The following is a 25,111-nucleotide window of genomic DNA, read 5'->3' as shown; positions in this document are numbered from 1 at the left end:
AAGGGGGACCTGCCGACTAAACACCCAGAAGGATCCTCTGATTAGTGAAGAAAATAGAAGCAGACTAATACTGTAGACAAAAAGAGAAAAGGAGGGAGGGAAAGATTACTGCAACAGTGAATACACTCAAACATCTACATTTATGGTAAGTGTACACAACTGTACTATGTTCATATTTCACTGCTGCAGTCCTGACTTGTGGGATGATTCCAAAAGCTGAGATGAGGGTGGAAGGTAGATTATGGAGAAGAGAGGATGCCCTGCAAGATGGCAGTGGCAAATCCTGCTCTAGACTTGAAGGCTGATAAGTGGCAGTGTTTGGTAAAGGTATGCAGAGATGACCAGGTAGCACTTTCCAAAATGTCTTTGGTAGGTACTCTTTCAGGAAGTAGCAGAAGTAGAAGTGGCCCTAGTAGATTGAGTCCTTACAGCTTCAGGAGTCTTTCTGCCATGATGGTTTCCTTTCAGAGCCAATGGCAAAGGAAGCAGAGCTGGTCTGATTTTCTGAAAGATATAGTTCGGTCAAGATAGTAGCAAAGCTGTCTGTGCACATCCAAGGAGTGATGGATTCCTTCCCCCTGGCTCTGAGTCTTGGGGGAAGAAGGTGTGCAAGTGCAGGGCTTGATTCAAGGATGTGTTCATGACTACCTCGGGCGCAAAGGATGGAATTAGTCCTGAGAAATGATTCAACTGCCATGACAGCTTGTAGCTCAAAACTCCTCCTAGCTGAGGTGATATCCTGGATGACTGCCCTTTTACTAAGACTTTTAAATCAGCAGAAGCTGATGGTTCAAAGAGGGGTAGCATCAACTTTTCTAGAACAAAATTAACATCCCATGGAGATGTGGGTTGACTCCTGGGAGGTTTGATGTGAACCACTCTCCTAAGGATTTGCTTCCTCAGGGGGGTGGGGAAAGACAGGAGGGAATAGTAAGGATGTGGGCTGAAATGGCAGAGGAGTGAATTTTGATGAAAGAAAAGGATAGGGCTTTGTCCACCAAAGAAGCCAGGTAATCTAAAAGGCCAGAGATACTGGCTGAGTTTGTCTTGCTGCTGACACCAAAGGGAGAATGTTTTCCACTTGGTTGAGTATGATTTCCTAGTACTAAGCCTTCTAGCCTCTGAGAATGTTTTTAACTTCATTCAGGACATCATTTCCTTTGAGTATTTAAGCTCCCTTGATTGCATTTTATGCTTTGGTACTTGATCTGCTTACTAATAAAATTTGCGTTCAGCTTTACTTTTGTGTACGGAGAGACTTTTTTGCTGGAGCAAGGTCTTGTGGCAGCACTTTTTGTTTTACAATGTTTTTAACTTGTCTGCTCAGGATATGCTCAGTGTAGTATTTTTGGGAATTTTCCAGGCTGAGAGTTTAAGAGTCTGTAGGGTTGGGTTGCACAAACCTCCCATTGTCCTTTGTCAGAAGGTCCACTCTCTGAGGTAACTGCCATCATTGGTTAAACTTGGTAGCAGAGGATACCAGTGCTGCCGGGGCCAGTCTGGGGCTATCAGGGTGACCCTTGGGCTGCCTTCTCTTATTTTTTAGGAGGGCCTTGAAGAAGAGGCAGTGGAGGAAAAGCATCTCCAAAGGAATGAAAAGACATCTGTCCTCCAGGCTGCATGTAGTTTGCTCCTGGAACAGAACCTTTTCAGATGAGCATTTTCTTTGGTGCAAAGGTGCATCTGTGGGGATCCCCATTTATGGACTATGCTGAGAAATGTTTCTTGATGGAGATGCCAATCGTGGGGATCTGAGATTATCTGCTAGACTGTTTTGAGTCCCTGGGAGGTACTGTGCCATGAGGTGCAACCCCAGAGAGTGAGCTGCCTCCTAGACCTGCATCGCTAATTGACAAAGAGGGCAAGAGTGAGAGCCCCCTGGTTTAGGTGCCACATGACTATGGTGTTGTTTTCACAAGCAGGACCCCTGGCTTCCTCTGATCTTTGAAAGCTACTATGCTCTTTTGCACTGCCATCAATATTTTCCAATTTATGCGCTTGTGTCTGAACTGATTTTCCCATTTGCCCCGAGACTGAAGGTGCTGGAAATGAGCCCTTCAGGTTGTCTCTGAAGCATCTTTGGTTAAAGTTTGGCTCTGAGAGATTAACCTGAAAGGAGGACCAAGGTTCTGCGCACATGCCGGAGTCCACCATGCAAATTCCTCCTTGAGGCAAGGGAACAGCTAAATTTCTGTGAATGCTGGCACCACAGATTCTTGAAGTACCACTGGAGCTTCTTCATGTGCATGTCCAGAGGGATCATGAGAATAAAAGATGCCATGTAGCCTAATGCTCTGAGAAATTTCCTGGCTGACCGGCATTGTCTCTACATAATGTTTTGGAAGTACTGAGTCAAGAAAACTCTTTCTGGAAGGAGGAAGGCTTTTGAAGGGAGGAATCCAGAAGAGCCCCCAGCAAAACTATCCTGGTGAATGGGTCTGTGTTGGATTTGCCAAGATTTATTGTGAACCTTGTTACGAAAGGAGATACTGCCAGCCCAGATATCTGGAATTTTGTAAATAATTGTGCATCATTTGTGAACATCAACATCATTCATATTTTTGTGTTACAAACGTATCAGAATTGTACGTTATGTGTATATCAAACTGCTGGTACAGAAGTGTGCGTTAAAAAGGGTTTATGAAGTACTGAGCTTAAAAATGTAACCACAGTGTACCCTGCTGGATTACAACCGAAATGTACCTACACTGTTGCAACTGTTTAGATGTATATATTTTAACAATGGGAACTGGAGCACAAGAGGTTAATTTCAGAAAAATAGCTGAAATTAAATTACTTTATGACAGTAAGAGACAGGATGTCTGCACTAGGGAGCTTTCTGTGTTGTCATGCAAGAGAAATAATTACTAGGCTTGAGATGTGGAAGTGTTTTATTGTTTTATAACTTCCAGGATCTGCCTTGATTCTAAGAAAAGTCCTGTCTATGTATTTTCACAGGTAGATGCTAAATGCTACCAGCTGCATCAATGGTTGTTTTTCGTCTGGGATAGAGTCAGACAAGAAATGATGTCATTCTGCAAGCTATTCCCAGCAGTAATATTTGAGATATTAATTTAAGAACTCTCTGAAAGAGACTAAGTATTCTGTATTTTGACTTTAACCTGACAAGACGACCCATTCACCACATCTGCCTTGTTGCACTGTAAGTATGTTAACTAGGATATAGTAATTCTCTACAGTCAGGAATATAGCAAAGCTTAATTTAGATGTTTTTCTTTATTTATTTGAGACTGTCCTGCAATGTTTTAAATATTTTCTGTGATTTTGAACTCTGTTGTTACTGTGATTATATACTGCGTATTTTCTTGTTCTATTATTTATTATTAAATATATTTAAACATTTCATTGTGGCTGATATTTGTGAGACATACTCGAGTTCTGAGAGTACTTGCATATTTATTTTCTGAGACTGCGGGCCACTCATAATAGCCTTGCTCTTGGTCAAACTGCCATTTATATTAACAGCAACATTACACATTAAGATTGGACACCCTTTGTTAAGGGCCTTAAAGTAGCTGATAAGGAGCTGGCTGGTAGAAGTGAAAACTAACATAGTCGGGGCAGAAGGGGGCAGAGCTACTAAACCTGTGCCAGCCTTTCCCAGGTGTGTGTCTGTGTATAAATCAAACTTCAAAGTATGTGTGTGTGTCAGTTACTTGGGCAGGGACACAAAGCACTGGTTGGACAGAGAGGGTGCTGGAGGCCTTGGCTTGGCCACTCAGCTGACATTTCAACTCTGTAGCTGTGCCAGTGGGGAGGGGAGTCTTACTGGGATATGGAGAAAGAGGGAGAAACCAGCCCCAGACTGACTGTGATCTCTGTGTGCTCTTAAGGGAAATTGCACTTGAATCAGTGAACTGCATCTGGAAATACTGTGTGTGTACCCGTCATCCTTGCAGTGTATATCCCCCACTGGTGTCAGTGGTAAGGATTGAGGCTCCTTGATTACTAGGCCAGTGGTGGTGCATCACAAGCCCCAAGGAGGCAAGGAGCTGCTGAGTGAAGGCCAGATCCTTCAGTAGCTTTGACTGACTTGTGGCTTGAATGAGGCAGTCGTCTAGACGGGTGTAAATTTGGATTCTTTTTGTTCTGTAGAAGGCAATCACAGGAGCTAAACACTTTGTGAAGACCCTGGGAGCAGCAGACAAGCCAAAGGGAAGTGCAGAAAAATTTAAGTTACTGGTAACTGCTCTGAAACGAAGAAAACTTCTATACGATTCCTCTATCAGAATGTGCAGGTAAGCAGCTTTTAGGTCTAAGGTGACCATTAAAGCCTGAGAGGCGATCACGAGAAGACGTCTTTGAAGAGTCAACATTTTGAATTTTGGTACAAGTAGGTACTGATTGAGGGTGGACAGGTCTAAAACAGGGCACCAAGATTCTTCCTTTTTGGGCACTACGAAAAGCCTGGAATAGAACCCCTTCCCTATTTGGTGTTCTGGCACTAGATCCACTGAACCCTGTGAGCAAAGGCTGTGAACCTGACAAAGGGCCTCTGCTCTTTGATTTTGTGAACATCCAGATAACCAGAGTACCTTAATGGCTCTTTGAGAGTAAGCCTATAATCATCTGAGATAACTTTCAGAACCCACTTGTCTTTGAAAAGGAATAGCCTTCCTCCTAGTCTTCCTGTGATCTTTTCTGGAGAGGGTGGGAATGGTAAGGGGAAAGGAACTTTCAGAACCCACTTGTCTTTGAAAAGGGATAGCCTTCCTCCTAGTCTTCCTGTGATCTTTTCTGGAGAGGGTGGGAATGGAAGAGTCATTGAAGAGTCATTGCTGCTCTCCCTGCCAGGGCCTTCTGGCCTAGAATTCCCATGCCTGGCAGTTCCTGAGGACCACTACCAAGGCCTTTGTGAATGCTGCTGCCTTTCCCCTCAGAGACTTCCCCTGGCCACTTTTTGAATGAGAGAGAAAGGATCAGTGTATAGTGAGAAAATTCCTACTATACCTAGGAGGAAGTCCTTGATAGTTTGCATAGATTTTGCTTTATCTTCCATTTTTTTAAACACAGCCTCAGGCCCAAAAAGAAGTCCTTAACCAGGGGTGCTTCTAGAAGTTTGGACTTGACATGGTCTGGTAGGGTCTGTTCCCTAAACAAGCATGTGCTCTAAAGACAGAGCCAGATACAGCAGCTCGGCTACAGGCCTCCACACATTATAGTTGAAGTGTAATGACGGTCTAGCCACCTGAGAAATGGAAAGGCAAAGGTCCAACAATTCTTTGGAAATGTTCATATCCTCCAGGGAGGAACTGTTTTTGCTTCACTTTAACATATTTTGCTGGTACTTTATCATATGAAACTGGCAGCTAAGGGCCTTCATGGCTAGGGTAGCAGAAGTGTAGACTTATTTTACCAAAATTATCAAGGGCCCTGATTTCTTTGTCGGTATGTAAAGGGTTCTTTGAAAAGCTGGCTCTTGCTCCCTTGGGCCCTGGAGTGACAACCACTGGGTCAGCAGAGGGGGGTTTGAAGAGGTATTTATGTGAATCCACCACCCTGTAAAAACTGTCTGGTTTTCGAGGGACTGGAGGTAGAGAATCTGGATTCATGGAAGAGTCCATAAAAACATCCTCTACCACCTCCAAAACAGGAGGAGTAGACAAAGGTTTGTGTTCTGGGAGGTCAAGGAACTCCCTAACCCCTCCTTTTAGGTTGTGGGTATTCCTGTGCCTCCCACTGGAAATGTTCCCTTACGGCATGGAGTGTTGCCCCAAGGGTGATGTCTTCAGGAGGTGAAGCTGAAGGCACATTCTTCTTAGAATCTAAATCCTCAAAGTAGTAAGGAAAAGTCCCCCCTCAAAGACAGACTCCTCCTGGTCAGAATCTTCATCTGAATCAGGATGTTCAAGAAAACTTCAGGGATAGGATCCCCCTTCCTAGACTCCAAAGGGGGTTGCCTGGCTCAGACTACGGAGATAAGGACCCTCAGCTAACATGACCAGATCTTGCTGATAACCTGCTGAGTGGCAGCTGAAAGGCCTAGGCATAGTAACTGAGGCAGAACTCTTCTTAGAAGTAGCTTTGGGCCTTGGGTCTAGGTACTCCTCAATCCTGATGCCAGTCTCTTTGTAATGCAGAACCGATACGGGCTGACTGCTCAAAGGAATGTCACCAGTACAAGATCTATTGTTGGAAGCCAAGGTGTGCAGAGCAACTCCGGACCCAACCGACAAACTGAAAGCCAAGGCCCGTGCAGATGCTGAGGGTCTCGACAGAGGCCTGTGCCACCACCTCAGCTGCAGAAGAGGGCTGTGAAAGCGCCTCGCCTTCCTTAGCGATAATGAGCCTTGGGAAATTGACAGACGGAGAATGACTCTTGTCAGAGGCCCTAAGCTTGGGTCTGTTTTCCTTGTCCTTTTTACGCTTAGGGAGCTCAACGTTGGGATGACTAGCAGGCACCATTGAGCTATGTGAAGATGATGGCTGACTGAGATGCCTGGCTAAGATTTCAGCCATACTCCTAATAGTCCTAGAATTAAAACAGGTGCAAAAACAGCAACTAGGGAAGTGGAAAGTCGTGATCTGGGCCTAGACAGGTGGCGCACAAATTATGAAAGTCTCTGTGTGGGATTTGCTTACCAAAGCGGAGACAATTGTTAACCTTATCTGACATGAGTTAAAGCAAGAAAGACAGTTCCCTAATGGGGTACTTAGCTTTAGAAGACTTCTCTCTGGTGCGGACCAACAGACGCACTGAAACACTGCTTTGGGATCCAACAACAAAAAAAGACTGATGTCACGGCATCAGCCATCTCCCTTTATACCAAAGCGTACTGACATCAGGGTAGGGCATCCACCAGCTTGAGGAGGAGAAAGACTTTTCCAGCCAAGGGCTTCAACAGCAGGAAATCCCACAAGTTAGGACTGCAACAGTGAACCATGAAGAACATCTCTAGTGAGCACTAACCATAAGGAAAAATGCAGCCCTCAATTCCTGTGAAGCATACTAAAAATGCCCCAGTATAAATGATATGGCCTTAATTCATCAATGCAGTTATACAAGTACCTTCTGTTCACACTTGTTGGGGTTTTTCCTACGACATTGAGATTTTTTATTAGTGCTGCACTAGCAGTTAACATCCCATCTACCAGTCAGTCACCTCAAACCTCCCATCTGCCTTAATGCATACACTGGGATACTAACAGCAGAAGCCAGAAATTTGCAGTTTTTTTTTTTAATAATTTTTTTTTTTTTAAATATTTTTTGGCCCCTCAGACCTCAGTCACCAGCCTAGCCCCCACAGTGCCCTATGTCGAACCTGGATATACCAGCTATCCTCTTACCCTGCCCAGATTTGTCTGGGTATTGCTGAGGTCAATTGTGGATCCTAAGGATGCTCTAGGAGCACAGCTCATCTGTGCTTCTGTCGAGGGTATGGGGGGATTTATTTTTTTTTCTTAATGTCCTACCCATTCCCTTTCCCCATGACACACACTTGTTGAATGCATCAGAGGGCAACTTCCCTCTTTAGACCCTGCATCCCCTTTGGAAATGTATCAAGGAGTGCCCTGCCCACCTAGGATGGGCACTCCCATCCCTTCCCTGCTCCTCCATCATTCGACCGAGCCGCTAACAGAACCTGGTTCAGCTGGGCCGTAGTCAAGGCTTTATACCTCTATGTTACCAGAATGGCTCTAAATGTCACACAGTTAGCCCAAGGATTACCAACCTCATTCTCAAAGAATGCATTTGTGCAATGGATAAGTAGGGGGTAACAGCACATGCTTCTTCATACTCAAAAAACAATTTACTTTAGCACAAAAGGGTTCTCATCCAGGAAAAAAGGGGTCATTGTTCCCCTCTACTTAACATTCATTAGACCCCATTATAGAGTACAACCCACTTTTGGAATGTACCTCACAAGAAATCTGCAAGAGCTGGAAAGGCCACAGAAGTACCTCACAAAGAGGATTACTAGCCTCAAACAGATGTCCTACACTGACCGTCCCAAAAAAACTCCAGCTTTATTCCGTAGCATATCACCTACTCCGAGGTGATCTCTGCCCAACATATAAAGCTGTCAAATCCAGAGCTGTTGGACATGCTACACCTAAAGAAATCCCAACCCCTCTGAACTACACTAGGAACCTAAACCTTGTCACCACAATAAACAGGACATGCTGGAGGGATAGATTCCTGTCCCAAAGACTTCCCATACTCTGGAACAAGCTACCCATCTATGTCAAACAAAGTTCCTCAATGGCACTCTTCAAGAAAAATCTTGATGAGTGGATGGAAAATAGGAAATACACCCTGGGGATCACTTCTGTGGCTCTGCTCGACAGGGACACAGGAAAATAACTTTCTTGGGTGGCGTAAAGCCAGGGAACCTTGTTGGCTAGGCCCTTGGGCCGATAACCTAGTACTCACCTATGAACCTATAATGCTCTTCTCCTCTACCCTGAGGTCAAGAGGAAACCGTGTGAAGTTCTACAACTCTTCCCATAGAAAAGCAGGCTAAGGACCACTTTACTTCCATCTTCATGACGGATAACTTCTTGAAACAAACTTGCACTGCAGTCTTATGTAAACATCCCTCTGTCATGGAACCAGGCATCTTTCAGAAATAGCCATACTAACAAAGACTATGTTTGGCTGCACTCAAGAAAGTCTTGTAATTCAGGTGTAATAACGACAAGGACAGCCCCATTTCAACATACAATTTAGTGGCTGGATGCTTCTGTGTGTACTGCATCATGATAGAGACACTGCTAATTTAGCATTCTTGTTAGCAGCATGCAAAAAGTAACAGTTGTGCACACGTACCATAAATGTAAGTTGTTAGAGTGTATTCACTGTTGCAGTCATCACACTTGGGTTATCTGCCTGCAGATAGCCCTCAGTCAGCCTGAATACCAGGGTCTTGGGATTTCTCCGTCGGATGCTGTGCCTCTTCCATAACGTCAGGTGTATAAAACATGCAGCAGACGCCATTACATCAGTTTTTCTTGCCCCAAATGTCAGCAGCCCCCAAAATAGGAAGCTATTACATGGTGTGGAATACCTCCAGTAAAAAGTAAACACCCTTGCCATAAAATATGGCCAAAAAACAGATAGGTAGAAAGTATAGAAAGGACTAGGGGGCTGGAGGGAGGGAAATCAGGACTGCAACAGTGAATACACTCTAACATCTACATTTATGGTAAGTGTACACAACTGTACTATGTTCTTTGTGTTTCACTGTTGCAGTCATCACACTTGGATAGATTCCCAAAGCTGAGGAAGGGTGGAGGCAGTCAAGAAGTGTAAGGGCTTGGCTAGCAGGCCTTGTAAGACTGCTGTAGCACATCCAGCTCTGGATTTAGAAAAGATAGGTAAGTGGTTGGTGAAGGTGCGTACAGAACTCCAGGTTGCAGATTCCAAGATGTCCCTGGTAGGGACTCCCCTGAGAAATGCTGTAGAGGTTGCGGTAGCCCTAGTGGAATGAGTTCTGATCCCCTGTGGGGTAGGTTTTCCATGGTGTTTGTAGCAGAAATGGATGCAGTGTGCTATCCATTTGGAAATGGTTTGCTTTGAAATGGCCTTGCCCTCTGCCCCTGTAGCAAAGCTGACTAGTGGCTGGTCAGATTTTCTGAAACGTTTTGTCCTGTCAAGGTAGAACCTAAGCTGTCTGTGCATGTCCAAGGAGTGCAGGATCCTTTCCCCTTTATTCTGAGGATTAGGAAAAAAAAGGTTGGCAAACGAATGGATTGATTTAAAGCCACACTGGATACCACCTTTGGCATAAATGATGGATTAGTCCTGAGGGAAACCCTGTCAACATGGAAGATAATGAAGGGTTCCACAACCATTAGTGCCTGTAACTTAGACACTTTGCTGAAGCGATGGCTAGAAGTAAGGCTGTTTTTCAAGAGAGGAATTTTAACTCTGCTGAAACAGCAGGTTCAAAAGGGGGAAGCGTGGGCTTCTCCAGTACAAAGTTAAGGTCCCAGAGGCTGGGGTGGGAGCTCTCCTAGGGGGCCTTAAATTGTTGGCTCCTCTCAGGAACTGTCTGATGAGGAGGTGAGAAGAGAGAGGAGGCTCAGTATTATAATGAGCTGAGATGGCAGAGGCATGAATCTTAATGGATGAGAAGGATAGGCATCTGTGGAGCAGCTCTGCTAGGTAATCCAGAATTTGAGGTAAGGTGGGCACGGCTGTGTCCTTTCCTTGACAGTGACACCAGGAACAATATCTTTTCCACTTTTCAGAATAGGATTTCCTAATACTAGGCCTTCTGGCTTCAAGGATGACATCCAACACCTGTTTGCTGAGGGTTTGGCAGGTGGTGTATTCAGGCTGCAAGGTTTAGGGTTTGCAGCTGTGGATGCACAATCTGTCCCTCCTGCTAGGACAGAAGGGAGGGGGTCTGATGTAGGTGCCAGGGTGGCACTGCCGTCAGACTGCAGAGGAGTGGGTACCAGTGCTGCCGTGGCCAGTCTGGGGCAATAAGGATTGTCATAAACTGAGAGGCTTTTTCCATGAAAAGGATAGGGCATCCACCTTCCACACTCTGCTGTGAGGATTTCTGGTGCAAAATTTGCTGAATTGATGGTTTTGGGGGGAGGCAGAAGTCCACCTCTGGTGTCCCCCACCTCTGGGTTGATGGTTTCCTGTTTCCACTTGTGTGGGTCCAGTAGATTTCTGCTTAAGTAGTCTGCCAGTGAATTTTGTTTGCCTGGCAGGAATTGAGCTTGCAGGTGCACTTGGTTGCTCAAGGCTGTGTTACACAGGGCCATGGCTAACATGCAGAGCGGGTAAGAATGAGTTTCCCCCCTGCTTATGTACCACATGACTGTGGTGTTGTCTATCTTTATCAGGAGCTGTCCTGGAAGGATAAGGTACTTGAAAGCTGTCAGAGAATTCTGTACAGCTAGCATCTCTTTTTGACTGATATGCAGGGGGATTTGTCTTGGGCTCCATTTGCCTTGAATGTATTTGCCTGCCATGTGAGCCCCCCCATGCGTAGTCTGATGTGTCTGTTGTCAAGGTTTGGGTGGCGGGGGGTTGAGTGAAACAAGTCCCTTGTTGTGGTTGCATGCCTTTACCCATCACAGGAACTCTGCCCTTAGACCAGGTATGATAGGAATCACTGTTTCCAGGTCCTGAGAATTTTGGCACCAGAGACTTTAAGTACCCTTGAAGTTTCCTCATATGCAGTCTTGCATATGGAACTAACAGAATGCATGAGGCATGAACCCTAGGGGCTTGCAGTATTTTCCTTGCAAATAGCTGGTTTTGGTGGCCGTTAGTTTGAAGTAGTTTGTCAAATAGACCTGTTTTTCTGGAGTGAGGAATGCCATCTGGGAAGTTGCATTCAAGCTTGCTCCCAGGAATACAATCTTTTGGCTGCGTACCAGTTGTGATTTCTTTTCTTTGATGGTGAACCCCAGAGAAGTTAGGAGTCTATTTACAAATACCAGGTGCTGAAGCAGCAATTCCTGACTGCCTGAATCGGGCAATCAACCAAATATGGGTAGATCTGAATACTCTGCCTGCAGAATGCAATGGCTGGGGTCACATTAGATAAGCAAAAGGGAAGTGCAGAGAACTGATAGTGCATAGAGCCTGCCTTGAAACTTAGATATTTCCTGCAAGACTCTCTTATGGAGATGTGCAGATAAGCTTCTTTTAAGTGTAGGGTGACTAACCAGGCATCCTTGGCCAACATAGGAAGGAGCTGTTGCAGTGTAAGCATTTTGAATTTTGGGACCACCAGAAAGATGTTGAGAATAGAAAGATCCAGGTTAGGGCGCCAAGAGCCCTCTTTTCTGGGCACCAGGAACAGTCTGGAGTAAAAATCCTGCCCCCTTTGTTCTACTGGAACAGGTTGAATAGCTCTGATATTGTGAAGGGAAAGTACTTGTTTTTGAGCCTCTGCCCACTGGTTTGGAGGAAGGTCTGGCAGCCCGCTTGGGGTTGGCAGAGAGTGGAAGTATAATCTATATCCATGGGATACAATATTTAGAACCCATCGGTCCTGAGTAATGGACATACAGTTTTTTGCATGAAGGGCGAGTTTTCCTCCTAGGGGTGCAAGTACTTAGGGATGGCTGGGAAGGATGATGGAAAAGTCATTGTGAACTTTTTCCATAGGGGGTGGCTTACCACACTCTGTTTTTGAGGAGGGAGCACTCCATTGTTTAGATCGCTGCACACCCTGAGACTGTAGTCTTGGTTTGTTTCCCCTGGGTTTGGACTGAGAAGGCCTGGGAGGGGCTAGAAAGGACCAATTTTTATAAGGCCAATGCCTACTGAATCTAGGTGGCTGCACCTGTAAGAAATCTTTAACAGTTTGCATAGATTTAGCTTTTTCCTCCATCTTTTTAAGAACAACTTCTGCTTTTGTGCCAAACAATCTTGATTTAATGGAGCATCTAGTGATTTTGTTTTGACATGGTCTGGCAAGATTTGTTCCTTTAGCCAAGTGTGCCTTCTCAGTACAGACCCAGTGACAGCAGCCCTGCAAGCTGTTTTAAAAGGCATCAAACCCACACTGCAAAGTATGTTTACTAATTTGGTTTGCAGAATGCATCAACTCTTGTGACAAATCTTTATTTTTCTGCACAATCTGGAAGTAGCAACATTTTTTTGTTTAATTAGTTCCATAATATGTTGCTGATATACCCCAGGGATTACCTCAGTGTCACTGCTCAACAGAGGCACAGCAAAATAATGGGTATAGTTCCCCATACTAAAGGGGTGGCGTAAGCCACAAAACTATGGGCTAGGCTTGTAAATGCCCTTGGGCAGATAGCCTAGTATGAACCTATGAACCTATGGTACTTCAACATGTGAAACTGGCAATTCAAAGCCCTGATGGCAAGAGTTGCAGAGGTATATAACTTCTTACCCCATCTGTCTAAAGCTCTAGAATCTCTGTCCGAAGGGGTAGGGGTTTTGTCTGTAGTAGCCTTAATGCCTTTAGATCCCTGCAAAATGGTATGTAGATCCTGCACTAGGATTCTTAGAGAGAAATTTGAGAGAGTCAGGTACTCTGTAGTACCTGTCAGGTTTTCTAGGAGCTGGTGGTAAGGTGTCAGGAGTAAGACTAGATTCCATGAAGACATCATCCACAATATCCAGAACAGGGGGTATAGCTAGAGGCCTGTGTTGGGGCAAGTCTAAAAATTTTCTGAGTCTCTTTTTGGACTTAGGATAGTCTTGGCATTCCCAATGGAAATTCTGTCTTAAGGTATGCTAGGTTTCACCAAAAAAAAAATCTTCAGGAGGGGAGTCAAACGGAATGGAATCCTCTGCATCAAAATCCTCATAGGTGGATAAGGGTATGTTCTGGTAATCAGAGAGATCTGACTCATTGGACTCAGGGTCTGTAGAATCAGAAGGAAACTCCATTCTTTGCTTTTTAGCGGGGGAAGGCTGGCTTCTCCTAATTAGAGTAATAAGGTCTTCAGCCATTTTAAGCATTTGTTTCTGTGGCATGGGAGCTTGAGCATACGCTTTGGTCATTGGTTTCTAGGCGTAGTGCAAACTCTGGGCCTGAGAAACTCTATAGTTTTAGTAAAAAACTAAGTTTTCGGTTTAATATGAACATCGGAAGGTCGGAATACACCCTCAGAAGCCGGTGCCTGCACAGCGGTTCTGGACCCATCCAAGGTAGAGACATCCGCAAGTTCCAAAGTCGAAGAAGCATCTCGCGGCATACCGGACTCCGAGTCTCAGCAGAGGCCTGCAAATCTGTAGAAGCGGGCATCAGGAGCTGCGAAGGCACCTCACTGAATACTGGCGGACTGACGACTAGCTTAACGGAAGCATCGTTGGCAGTTTTGGACCTATGTGGTCTGTCTCTGTATTTATCCTTACTTTTTTCAGAAGATCAGTAGTCAGATGGCTTACAGAAGCCATTTCGGAATACAGAGAACGAGAGTGAAAGAATTTAGTGACAAATATAGCCAGACAACGAATAGCTCGGGCGTTAAACACGGCACAAAACCAGCAGCGAGGGACGTCATGGTCCAGGCCTGAACAAGTGACACAGTAAGAATGAAAATCTCTGTCAGGTATTTGCTTTCCACAGGCAAGACAATTGTTAACTTTTTCTGACATTGGTTAGAGCAAGAAAAAAGGATCCCCAACGGGGTATTTAGCTTTAGAAGACTTCAAACTTGAAACTCAAAAAAACGAAAATTTCAGGTTGTGGCTGACCGGCACTTGCGGACTGCTTCTGCTTCGGGCTCCTACACGGCAAGAAAAGCTGATGTAATGGCATTGGCTGCATGTTTTATACCTCTGACCTGACGTCATTGAAGAGGTGACAGCATCCGTTACAGAAATCCCAAGACTCTGGTATTCGGGCCGACTGAGTGCAACCTGCAAGCAGATAACCCAAGTGTGATGACTGCAACAGTGATGACTGCAACAGTGAAACACAAAGAACATCTAGCCCTTCTTCAAGCACTATAACGGAGAACTAAACTTGCTAAGCTTACCAAGTCACCTTTAATCCATTTCTTTAGTTGTATAGCTCTCTTACGAAGGAAGAATGATTATAATGTTTCATCCCATGTATAATCAGACAATTACACTGACTAAACTATATTTTTGAACTTGCCTTTGTTCAAATCCAAAAGCTGTAAAGTACAGTTGTGTACACCTACCATAAATGTAGATGTTCGAGTGTCTTCACTGTTGCAGTCATAACTGTAGGGTGTTCCTGCCGGCAGGCAGCCCGAGGTCGGCCAGAATTCCAAAGTCTGGGTCCGGCGTCGGCTGTACCAGCAAGTACCCTGACGTCAGAACGCAGAGGTACATAGTCGACAGCCGACGCCATCTTCTCCAGCCTTTCTTGCCCCAGATGTCAGAAGCTCCCCAAAATATCCAAAAGGTGTCCCCAAAGGAAACACAAATACACCACAAGGAAGAGGAGAAAGAACAAACAGAAAACAAGAGGGGAAAGGTGGGAGGGAAACACCGACTGCAACAGTGAAGACACTCGAACATCTACATTTATGGTAGGTGTACACAACTATACTATGTTCTTCGTGTTTCACTGTTGCAGTCATAACTGTAGGGTGGAATCCCAAAGCTGTGAAGGAGGGTTTAGGTTATGCAGAAGAAGGGGCAGCCAGAAGACCCTGCAAGACAGCAGAGGCAAAACCTGCCCTAGACTTAGAATACAAAGGGAGATTATAGTGCTTAGAGAAGGTATGCACTGAACTCCAAGTGGCAGCTTCCAAAATGTCCTTGGTAGGAACTCCTCTGAGAAAAGCTGCTGAAGTGGCAGCTGTCCTAGTAGAATGACTCCTAACAGTGCCTGGAATCTGTTTCCCAAAATGAGAGTAACAAAACCTTATTCCATGAGCAATCCATTTGGAAATAGTTTGTTTAGAAATAGCCTTGCCTAGAGAACTGAAGGCATAAGAGATAAGCAACTGTTCAGATTTCCTGAAATCTTTAGTTCTGTCCAGGTAAAATCGTAGTTGTCTGTGTACGTCCAATGAATGTAAAATCCTTTCCCCTTTGTTTTGAGGATTTGGAAAGAAAGTAGGAAGGTGAATAGTCTGATTTAAAGTCACTTTAGAAATCACCTTAGGCATAAATGTAGGATTGGTCCTCAAGGCCACCCTGTCTTGATGGAAAATAAGGTAAGGTTCCACAGCCATGAGAGCTTGCAACTCTGACACCCTTCTTGCAGAAGTCAATGCTAATAAAATAGCTGTTTTCCAGGATAAGAACTTGATATCTGAAGCAGCAGCAGGCTCAAAGGGAGGTAAAGTAAGCTTCTCCAAAACATAATTAAGATCCCAAGCAGGAACAGGAGGAGTTCTGGGAGGTCTTAAATTCTTAGCCCCTCTCAAGAATTGTCTCACCAGTTGATGAGAAAAAATGGGGGGATCAGTGCTGAAATGAGCCGAAATAGCAGAAGCATGAATTTTGATGGAAGAGAATGAGAGGCCTTTGAGCAAGAGTTCAGAGAGGTAGAGTAAAATGGAGGAAATAACAGGTAGAAGAGGATCAGAACCTCGATCCCGCATTCAAATACAAAATATTTTCCATTTAGAAGCATAAGATTTTCTAGTGCTAGGACGCCTAGCTTCCAAGAGAACATCCAAAACTTGTTTGGGAAGAGCAGAAGGAATCAAAGGCCTTTGTAGAGCCAGGCTGCCAGGCAAAGAGTCTTGATTTGAGAGTGTAGCATCTGACCCTGATGTTGGGACAGAAGGGAAGGAGACAGAGGCAGAATCCAAGGAGGTTCCAAGAACAGGTGTCGTAGGGTTGGATACCAGAACTGCCGAGGCCAATTTGGAGCTATCAGAATGATAATCTTGGGTCTGTCCTGTTTTATTTTCAGAAGCACTCGAGGCAGAAGAGGAAGAGGAGGGAAGGCATATCCCGAAAGATTCCTCCAGCTGAAAGACAGGGCATCCACTTGTTTTGTGGAAGGACCTGGTGCAAAATAGAGGCAACTGATGGTTGAGATGGGATGCAAACAGATCTATCTGAGGACAACCCCAAACTGAAGTAATCCTGCTGAATAAGTTGGGGTCCAGCATCCATTCGTGGGGATCCAAAAGATTTCTGCTTAGGCTGTCTGCTAAGAGATTTTGCTTCCCTGGTATGAATTGAGCTTGAAGATGCAGGTTCAGATTTACAGCTGTGTCCCATAGACTCATGGCTAGTCTGCAAAGGGGGTAAGAGTGGGAGCCCCCCTGCTTGTTTATGTACCACATGACTGTGGTATTGTCTGTACGAATCAGAAGATGTCCTGGTTGCAAAAATTTTTGGAAGGCTAGAAGAGCATGTTGGACTGCCAACATTTCCTTCAGGTTGATGTGCCAGTGAAGATGTTTCTTTGGCCAATAGCCATGCTGGCAGTTGTCTAGAAAATGAGCTCCCCAAGCGAAATCCGAAGCGTCTGTGGTCATGATCTGAGAAGGCTGAGGCAGACGAAAGGGGTTTCCTTCGTTTAAAGCACAGGCTCTGGACCACCAAAGGAACTCCTTTTGGAGGCAGGGAATCAGAGGTATCATTGTTTCTAGGCTGTGGTAATGCTGAGACCATACACTCTTTAGGTACCATTGAAGTTTTCTCATATGAAGCCTTGCATTTGGAATCAACAGGATGCAAGAAGCCATGTAGCCCAAAGCCTGCAGGAATTTCCTTGCAGTGAGCTGAGTCAAAGTAGCCAAGGTTTTGAAAATTGCTGCCAGATGTACTTGCTTTTCTGGAGTCAGGAAGGCCTTTTGCAGGCTAAGAGCTCCCAAAAAGATCATTTGTTGAGAGGGGATCAAATGTGACTTTTTTGTGTTCACTGAAAATCCCAGTAGTAGGAGGAGGCGCTGAACAAACTGCAGACGTTGAAGTAAAAGATCCTTGCTGTCAGCCTGGATAAGGCAATCGTCCAGATAAGGGTAAATTTGAATCCCTTGGAGTCTGCAATAAGCCACTACTGGAGCCAGGCACTTGGTAAAGACTCTGGGTGCAGTAGATAAGCCAAAGGGCAGTGCAGAGAATTGAAAGTGTCTCAAGCCTGCCTTGAATCTGAGGTACTTTCTGCGTTCCTGTCTGATGGGAATGTGTAAGTAGGCCTCCTTCAGGTCCAATGTTACCATCCAAGCATCCTGAGAGAGCATGGGAAGAAGTTGTTGCAGAGTAAGCATCTTGAATTTTGGAATTTCCAGAAAAGTATTTAATACTGAGAGGTCCAGAATAGGTCTCCATGCATTTTGTTTTCTTGGGACCAGGAAAAGTCTTGAATAAAACCCCCTGCCCATCTCTGGGAGTGGAACAGGTTCTATGGCTCTCATGGCCAATAAAGCGTCCACCTGATTTAAGGCCTCTGACCATTGATGTTTTGGCAGATCTGGCCAACCGTAAGACCTTGGCAGAGTATGAAAGTGGAATTTGTAGCCTTTTAAAATCACATCTAAAACCCATTTGTCCTGGGTTATATGCATCCAATTTTGGTAAAAAAGAGAAAGTTTTCCTCCGAGAGGAGCTTCCAGGCAAGAAGGACCTGTAGCCCAACAGAGGGAGTCATTGGGTCTGCTTCCTTTGTGATTGAGGTCTGTCTTCTCCCCTTCTAGGTGAAGAAGCAGTCCACTGTCTGGACCTATAAGAGGCCTGTGTCTGTGCCCGGCCTCTAAACAGTCTATATCTTCCCCTTTGAGGCCTGTCAGAAGTGGGAAAAGACCAATTTTTGGAGGGCCAATTTCTAGAAAATCTAGGAGGCTGAACTTGTAAAAAACTTTGACAGTCTGCATAGATTTTGCTTTTTCCTCCATCTTTTTAATAACCTCCTCAGCCTTAGATCCAAATAACACATCATGTTGAACAGGGGCATCTAACAGTTTCGCCTTAACCTGCTCAGGTAAATTCTGCTCTCGAAGCCAAGCATGTCTCCTTATAACACTACCAGAAGCTGCGGCCCTGCAAGAAGCTTCCAAGGCATCGAAACCACAATGTAAACTATGTTTGCTAACTTGTTCAGTTGCATGCAAAACATCCTGTAATTCCTTGTCCTCTGAACATGTAGGAAAGGTAGAAAGTCTTTGCTTTAAAACAGACAAAATAAATTGCTGATACTTGAACATATGAAACTGGCAATTTAAAGCTCTAATAGAAAGAGTAGCAGAAGTATAAACCTTTTTGCCCCACCTATCCAAGGCACGAGAATCCTTTTCAGAGGGAATAGGATTTTTAGATGAAGCGGCCTTAGCAGCTTTAGAACCCTGAGAAATAGTTTCTGGATCTGCAGAAGGGTTCTTAAATAAGAATTGATGGGAATCAGGGACTCTGTAAAATCTATCAGGCTTAGAAGGAGCAGGCGGCAAGGAATCAGGATTCAGGTTAGCTTCAGAAAAAGCATCATCCACAATGTCAAGCACAGGAGGAATAGCCAAAGGTCTGTGTTGAGGGAGAAGGAGAAATTCTCCAAGTCTCTTTTTGGAAGCAGAATAATCCTGACCTTCCCAATGAAAATGCTCCCTCATCTCATGTAAAGTTTCCCCAAAAGAGAAATCTTCAGGGGGAGAAGCAGAGGGAATAGAGTCCTCTGCATCTGAATCCTCAAAAGGAGGAAAAGAGTAATCCTGGTCAGAGGAAGAGACAGAAGACACAGAAGCCTGGTCAGAGGAATCATAAGGTAAATCCTGTCTAGGCCTTTTTTCAGGAGGAGGGTGAGAAAGTACAGTTTTGTACCTACCATAAATGTAGATGTCCGATAGGTATGCATCTGCAGTCATAACATATGGGTTGTCCTGCCTCAGGCAGCCCTTCGGTCGACCGGATTCCAAAGTCTGGGTCTGGCCTCGGCTGATGTCGCACTTTCCCCGACGTCAGAGCGCCTGGGGTATAAAAGCATCAGCCGACGCCATTTTCCTCAGTTTTTCTTGCCCCAGATGCCCTCTAGGAAGGCTAAATTTGGATAAATGCAAAAAAGGTTCCAAACATTTGCAAACTTATATAATAATATACATGTATATACAAACAAATACACCATAATAGATTCCCCCAGCTAGCTAAAAGAGGGGTAAGTACCCTAGGAATACCACTGAGGGGTAGGAGGGAGGGTAAACCTGACTGCAGATGCATACCTATCGGACATCTACAATTTATGGTAGGTACAAAACTGTACTATGTCCTTCAAGGATGCATCTGCAGTCATAACATATGGGTAGAATACCATAGCCAATGTGGGGGAGGAGGAACTAAGAAAATGATGGTGTAGTTAATATCCCCTGCAGGACTGCAGTAGCAAAACCTGCTCTGGATCTGGAGTATAAAGGTAGATTGTAATGTTTGGCAAATGTATGCATGGAGCTCCAAGTAGCAGCTTCTAAAATGTCCTTGGTAGCCACCCCTCGTAGGAAGGCTGTAGTGGTGGCTGTGGCCCTTGTGGAATGAGGCCTGATATTTTCAGGAACTGTCTTTCCATGAAAGGAGTAGCAAAATCGAATGCAATTTCCTATCCATTTTGAAATTGTCTGTTTGGAAATTGCTTTTCCTTGCACCCCAGTAGCATATGCTACAAACAGTTGGTGAGTTTTTCTGCTAGTTTTAGTTCTGTCCAAGTAGTAGCGTAGTTGTCTGTGTATATCCAGGGTGTGCAGAAGTTTTTCCCCTCTATTCTGTGGATTTGGGAAGAACGTAGGCAAGTGAATAGCTTGGTTCAAGGATACCCTAGATACCACCTTTGGCATAAAAGTAGGATTGGTTCTTAGTGAAACTCTGTCCTGATGGAAGATAAGAAATGGCTGTACTGCCATTAATGCTTGTAACTCAGATACTCTTCTTGCTGAAGTTATTGCCAGAAGGAATGCAGTTTTCCAAGACAGAAACTGTAGATCCGCTGATGCTGCTGGTTCAAATGGAGGAAGTGTTAGTTTCTCCAACACAAAGTTGAGATCCCAGGCGGTAGAGGGGTTTTCTTGGAGGTTTAATATTTTGATCCCTCTCAGAAATTGCCTGAGGAGAGGGTGTGAGAAGATAGGTGGATCCACATTGTATTCTGCTGAAATTGCTGAGGCATGAATCTTAATGGAAGAATAGGACAGGCCATTGTGGAACAATTCTGCTAAGTATTCCAGAATGTGTCATGTTTGCCACTGTCACATCTGAGCCTTTTGATGTGTTCCAAATGAGAAATCTTTTCCATTTAGCTGAGTATGTCTTCCTTGTGGAAGGCCTGCGAGCTTCCAAGATGATGTCCTTCACTCTCTGTGATAAGGCATCTTGTTTGTGATTTAAGGAATTTTCCAGGCAGCTAGTTGTAATGTTTTCAAGTTGGGATGCATAATCTTGAAATTGTTCTGCGTCAGAAGAGGCCATAGGGGGAGAGGCCATGGTTTTGCCTGAGACAGGCTTCTCAATAATGGGGTACCAGTGTTGCCTTGGCCAGTCTGGAGCTATCAGAATCACTCTTGGCTGCTCCTCCCTGATCTTCAGTAGAACCTTGTACATTAATGGGAGAGGTGGGAAGGCATATACTTTTAGAGCTTTCCAGCTGAAAGAGAGAGTCCACCCTCCAAGCTTGTGGGTGGTATGTCCTTGAGCAGAATGTCTTCAGTTGATGGTTGAGAGGGGAGGCGAACAGATCTATCTCCGGCATTCCCCATACCTTTGCTATGAGTTGGAAGATGTCTGGGTGCAGCATCCATTCGTGTGCATCCATGGTAGTTCTGCTTAAGCTGTCTGCCAGTGTATTCTCTTTTCCTGGCACGAACTGGGACTGTAGTTGGATATTGAGGTTCAGGCATAGTTCCCATAGATTCATAGCCAGTCGGCAGAGAGGGTAGGAGTGTGTGCCCCCCTGCTTGTTTATGTACCACATAACCGTGGTGTTGTCTGTCCTTATTAGCAGGTGGCCTCAATGGAGGAAAGGTTTGAAAGCCTCGATTGCATGCATCACTGCCAGCATTTCCTTTTGGTTTATGTGCATGCGTAGCTGACCTTGAGACCATAGGCCTTGGATACATTTACCCTCCATGTGTGCTCCCTATCCTTGGTCTGAAGCGTCCGTGGTGATGGTTTGTTTTTGGTTTGTTGAAAGGCAACCCTCTGTTGGACTGGCAGGCCTGAGCCCACCACAGAAATGCCTTTTGAAGGCAAGGAATGATTGGTATCAAAGCTTCTAGACTGTGACTGTGTTGAGACCATACACTCCTGAGGTACCATTGTAATTTTCTCATATGCAGCCTGGCCTGTGGTATCAGAATTATGCAGGATGCCATGTAACCCAGGGCCTGCAGGATTTTCCTTGCAGTAAGCTGAGTTCGTCTTGTCAGCATCATGAAGTAATCTGGAAGTTCTTTTTGTTTTTCTTCTGTGAGTAAAGCCATTTGGGTGGTTGTGTCCAGATCTGCACCCAAAAAGGTTATTCTTTGGGATGGCACAAGTTTTGACTTTTGGATGTTGACTGTGTATCCCAAGGCCTGTAGCAGGTGGATGGCATAAGCCAAGTCCTTTATCAAATTTTTCTTGTTGTCCGCTTGTATAAGGCAGTCGTCCAGGTATGGGTAGATCTGAATCCCCTGAAGTCTGCAGTGTGCAATTACTGATGCCAGGCATTTCGTGAATACTCTGGGCGCAGTAGATAAGCCAAAGGGCAATGCTGAGAATTGATAATGCTCTGATCCTGCAAGAAATCTGAGGTGTCTACTGCAACTTGGTCGAATAGGGACGTGCAGGTATGCCTCCTTGAGATCTAGAGTCACCAGCCAAGACTCCTTGCCCAGCATGGGAAGAAGTTGCTGTAGGGTCAGCATCTTGAATTTTGGGACAATGAGATAAGTATTTAGTGCGGACAGGTCGAGAATAGACCTCCATTGATTTTCTTTTCTTGGTACAAGTTGTTGATCTGCCTTAAAGCCTCTGGCCTCTGATTTGGTGGTAGGTTTGGCATTCCGTGTCTTTTTGGCAAAGTGTGGAAGTGGAACCTGTATCCTTTGTCTATTATTTGCAGTGTCCATGTGTCCCGTGTAATATAATGCCAGTTGTTTGAGAATAAAGCCAGCTTTCCGCCCAAGGGTGCTTCCAGTTGATCCCTGGTAGGCGGAATCAGAGTAAAGTCATTGAGCCTGTCCTGGTGTAGTAGTTGTTGTTGCTGTTGTTGCACTACTTTCTCTGGTTGGCAGGCTGCCACTGACAGCCTCTGTAGGAGCCCTTCGATTGGCCTCTGCCTCTAGGGCGTCTGTTCCTGCCTCTCTGGGCTCTGTCCGAATCTGGAAAGGACCAATTCTTAGTAGGCCAGTTTCTGCTGAATCTAGGCAGCTGTACTTGCAGGAAATCCTTAACTGTTTGCACAGATTTTGCCTTTTCTTCAAACTTTTTTAAGACCTCCTGAGCAGAGGAGCCAAATAAATTTTGTTTCTCCATTGGAGCATCCAGGAGTTTAGCTTTAACATGGCCTGGCAGAGATTGTTCCTTCAGCCAGGCATGCCTACGAATGACTGCCCCAGTCATAGCTGATCTAAATGAAGCCTCCAATGCATCATAGCCACATTTTAAGAAATGATTACTAACCTGCTGTGAGTTGTGTACCAAATCCTGCAGGGATTTACGGTCAAGGGGTTCAGGAGATGAAAGTTTCTTATTCAGCTCATCTAATAAATACTCTTGGTACTGTATCATATGAAATTGACAATTTAATGCCCTGACAGAAAGAGTTGCATTAGTATATACCTTCTTTCCCCATCTCTCTAAAGCTCTAGACTCTCTTTCAGAGGGTAGAGGATTTTTGGCTGTGGTGGCTGCAACCCCTTTAGGGCCCTGAGAAATAGTTTCTGGGTCTGCAGAATGTGCTTTATACAGATGGTAATGGGAATCCGGGACCCTGCAGTATCTATCAGGCTTGGCAGGGGCTGGAGGGAGAGTATCAGGTGCTGTACTGACATCATTGTACACATCATCAATTACATTCAGAACAGGAGATATAGCTAAGGGCCTATGTTGAGGCAGACGTAAAAAGGTCCTTAATCTTTTTCTAGAATCAGAGAATTCCTGGCCTTGCCATTGAAAATGCTCTCTCATGGAGTGTAGTCTCTCACCAAAGGAAAACTCTTCAGGAGGGGAGGCCGAAGGAATAGATTCTTCAGCATCAGAATCCTCATAGGGCGAATAAGCCTCCTCCTGGTGGTCTGACAACTCAGAGCCATCCGTGGACTCATCTGAAGAGTGTGGGTCAGAGGGGTCAGTCCTGGGCCTTTTGTCTGGTGGAGGTTGAGAGGCCCTGTCTGGGTGAGGTTGTGAGCCCCTAATTAAAGAAATAAGGTCCTCTGCAAAGCTGAGGATCTGTGAACTAGAGGTAGGCCTCTGGGAGGTAGTCTTGGGAGGCAAAGCTTTAGAAAGTTTAGCAGCTTTAGCCCTAGAAAAGGCCTTAATGGACATGGAAGCAGGGGGCCTAGCTGCCCCAAGTGCAGGAGTAGAAATGTCCAAAGGGATGGTGTCGGACATTTCCTGGACACTGGTTTCGGTAGGTAGTTCGGTAGCCGACTCAGCCGAGGGCTCCCGGGCAGCGGTGGTCGGTTGAATAGTTTTGGAAGAAGGAATCTCCGAGGACTCGGTTTCGGCTGAAACCGAGACACTCGCGGTAGGCTTTACCATGGTTTTAGCCAAAACCACGGGCCGCGAGTGTCTGTCCTTGTCCTTCCGTTTTTTCACTAAATGCGAAGTCGGAGTCTCCGACGGCATTTTATATGCAAAAGTGGCCCCAAAAAATTCCTCTGCAAACTCCGACCGACGTCTAAGAGTTCGTCGGTTGAAGGAAGCACAGGCAGAACAGGCCGATACGTCGTGGTCTGGGCCTAAGCAAGGAAGGCAGTAGGAATGGAAATCCTTATGTGGTATTTGTTTCCCACAAGTTAAACAATTATTTACTTTGTCTGACATCGGCTGAGGCAAGAAAGCGTCCCCAACGGGGTACTTAGCTTTTTCGAAGTCTTCAGTAGCTGAATTCAATGGATCTGACCGACTGGCACTTGCGAACAGCTTCTGCTTCGGAAACCCGCGTGGCAAGAAAGACTGAGGAAAATGGCGTCGGCTGATGCTTTTATACCCCAGACGCTCTGACGGGGAAAGTGCGACATCAGCCGAGGCCAGACCCAGACTTTGGAATCCAGCCGACCGAAGGGCTGCCTGAGGCAGGACAACCCATATGTTATGACTGCAGATGTATCCTTGAAGGACATCCCCTAATCATTGAAAGTAAATCCTCAGCCATCCGTCGTAATTGCTTCTGGAACTTGGGAGCTGAATCCGAACCAGCTGGAGTAGAAACCCTTGGTTTAACAGGAGTTTTTGTCTTTGCCTTTGACTTTGTTGAAATAGTTATATGTGAAGGCCTGAAAACTCCCTCAGAAGCCGGTACCTGCACAGCGGTTCCGGACCCATCTGACGGAGCGACGTCCGAAGGTCCTGCAGCAGATAAAATATTAGGCCTAGATGGCTCCCCATGGGAGTCCGTGTCGGCCATCGGTTCAGAAGTGGCGGATGACAGGGGCTGCAAAAGCGCCTCACTGACGACCGCTGAACCCGAAGCTGGCTCCGGCTGCGAAGAATCCTGTTTGGACCTCGGAGGCCTATCCTTGTCCTTGCGTTTCTTTTGAATTCCAGTTGTCGGTAAAGTATCCAACGACATCCTGTAATTAA

At 45.3% G+C, this 25,111-nt stretch overlaps 1 protein-coding gene across 1 annotated transcript in view; it reads right to left on the bottom strand.

Moving 5' to 3' along the window:
• ATAD5 (ATPase family AAA domain containing 5) overlaps nt 1-25,111 on the bottom strand; it is a gene marked incomplete in the record, with an annotated part of 853,119 nt that overhangs the window by 288,985 nt on the left and 539,023 nt on the right.

Source organism: Protopterus annectens, chromosome 4.part0, assembly GCF_019279795.1.
Source record: "Protopterus annectens isolate FY-2018-M chromosome 4.part0, PAN1.0, whole genome shotgun sequence".
Lineage (NCBI taxonomy): Eukaryota > Metazoa > Chordata > Ceratodontiformes > Protopteridae > Protopterus > Protopterus annectens.
This window is presented reverse-complemented; position numbering and strand designations above follow the sequence as displayed.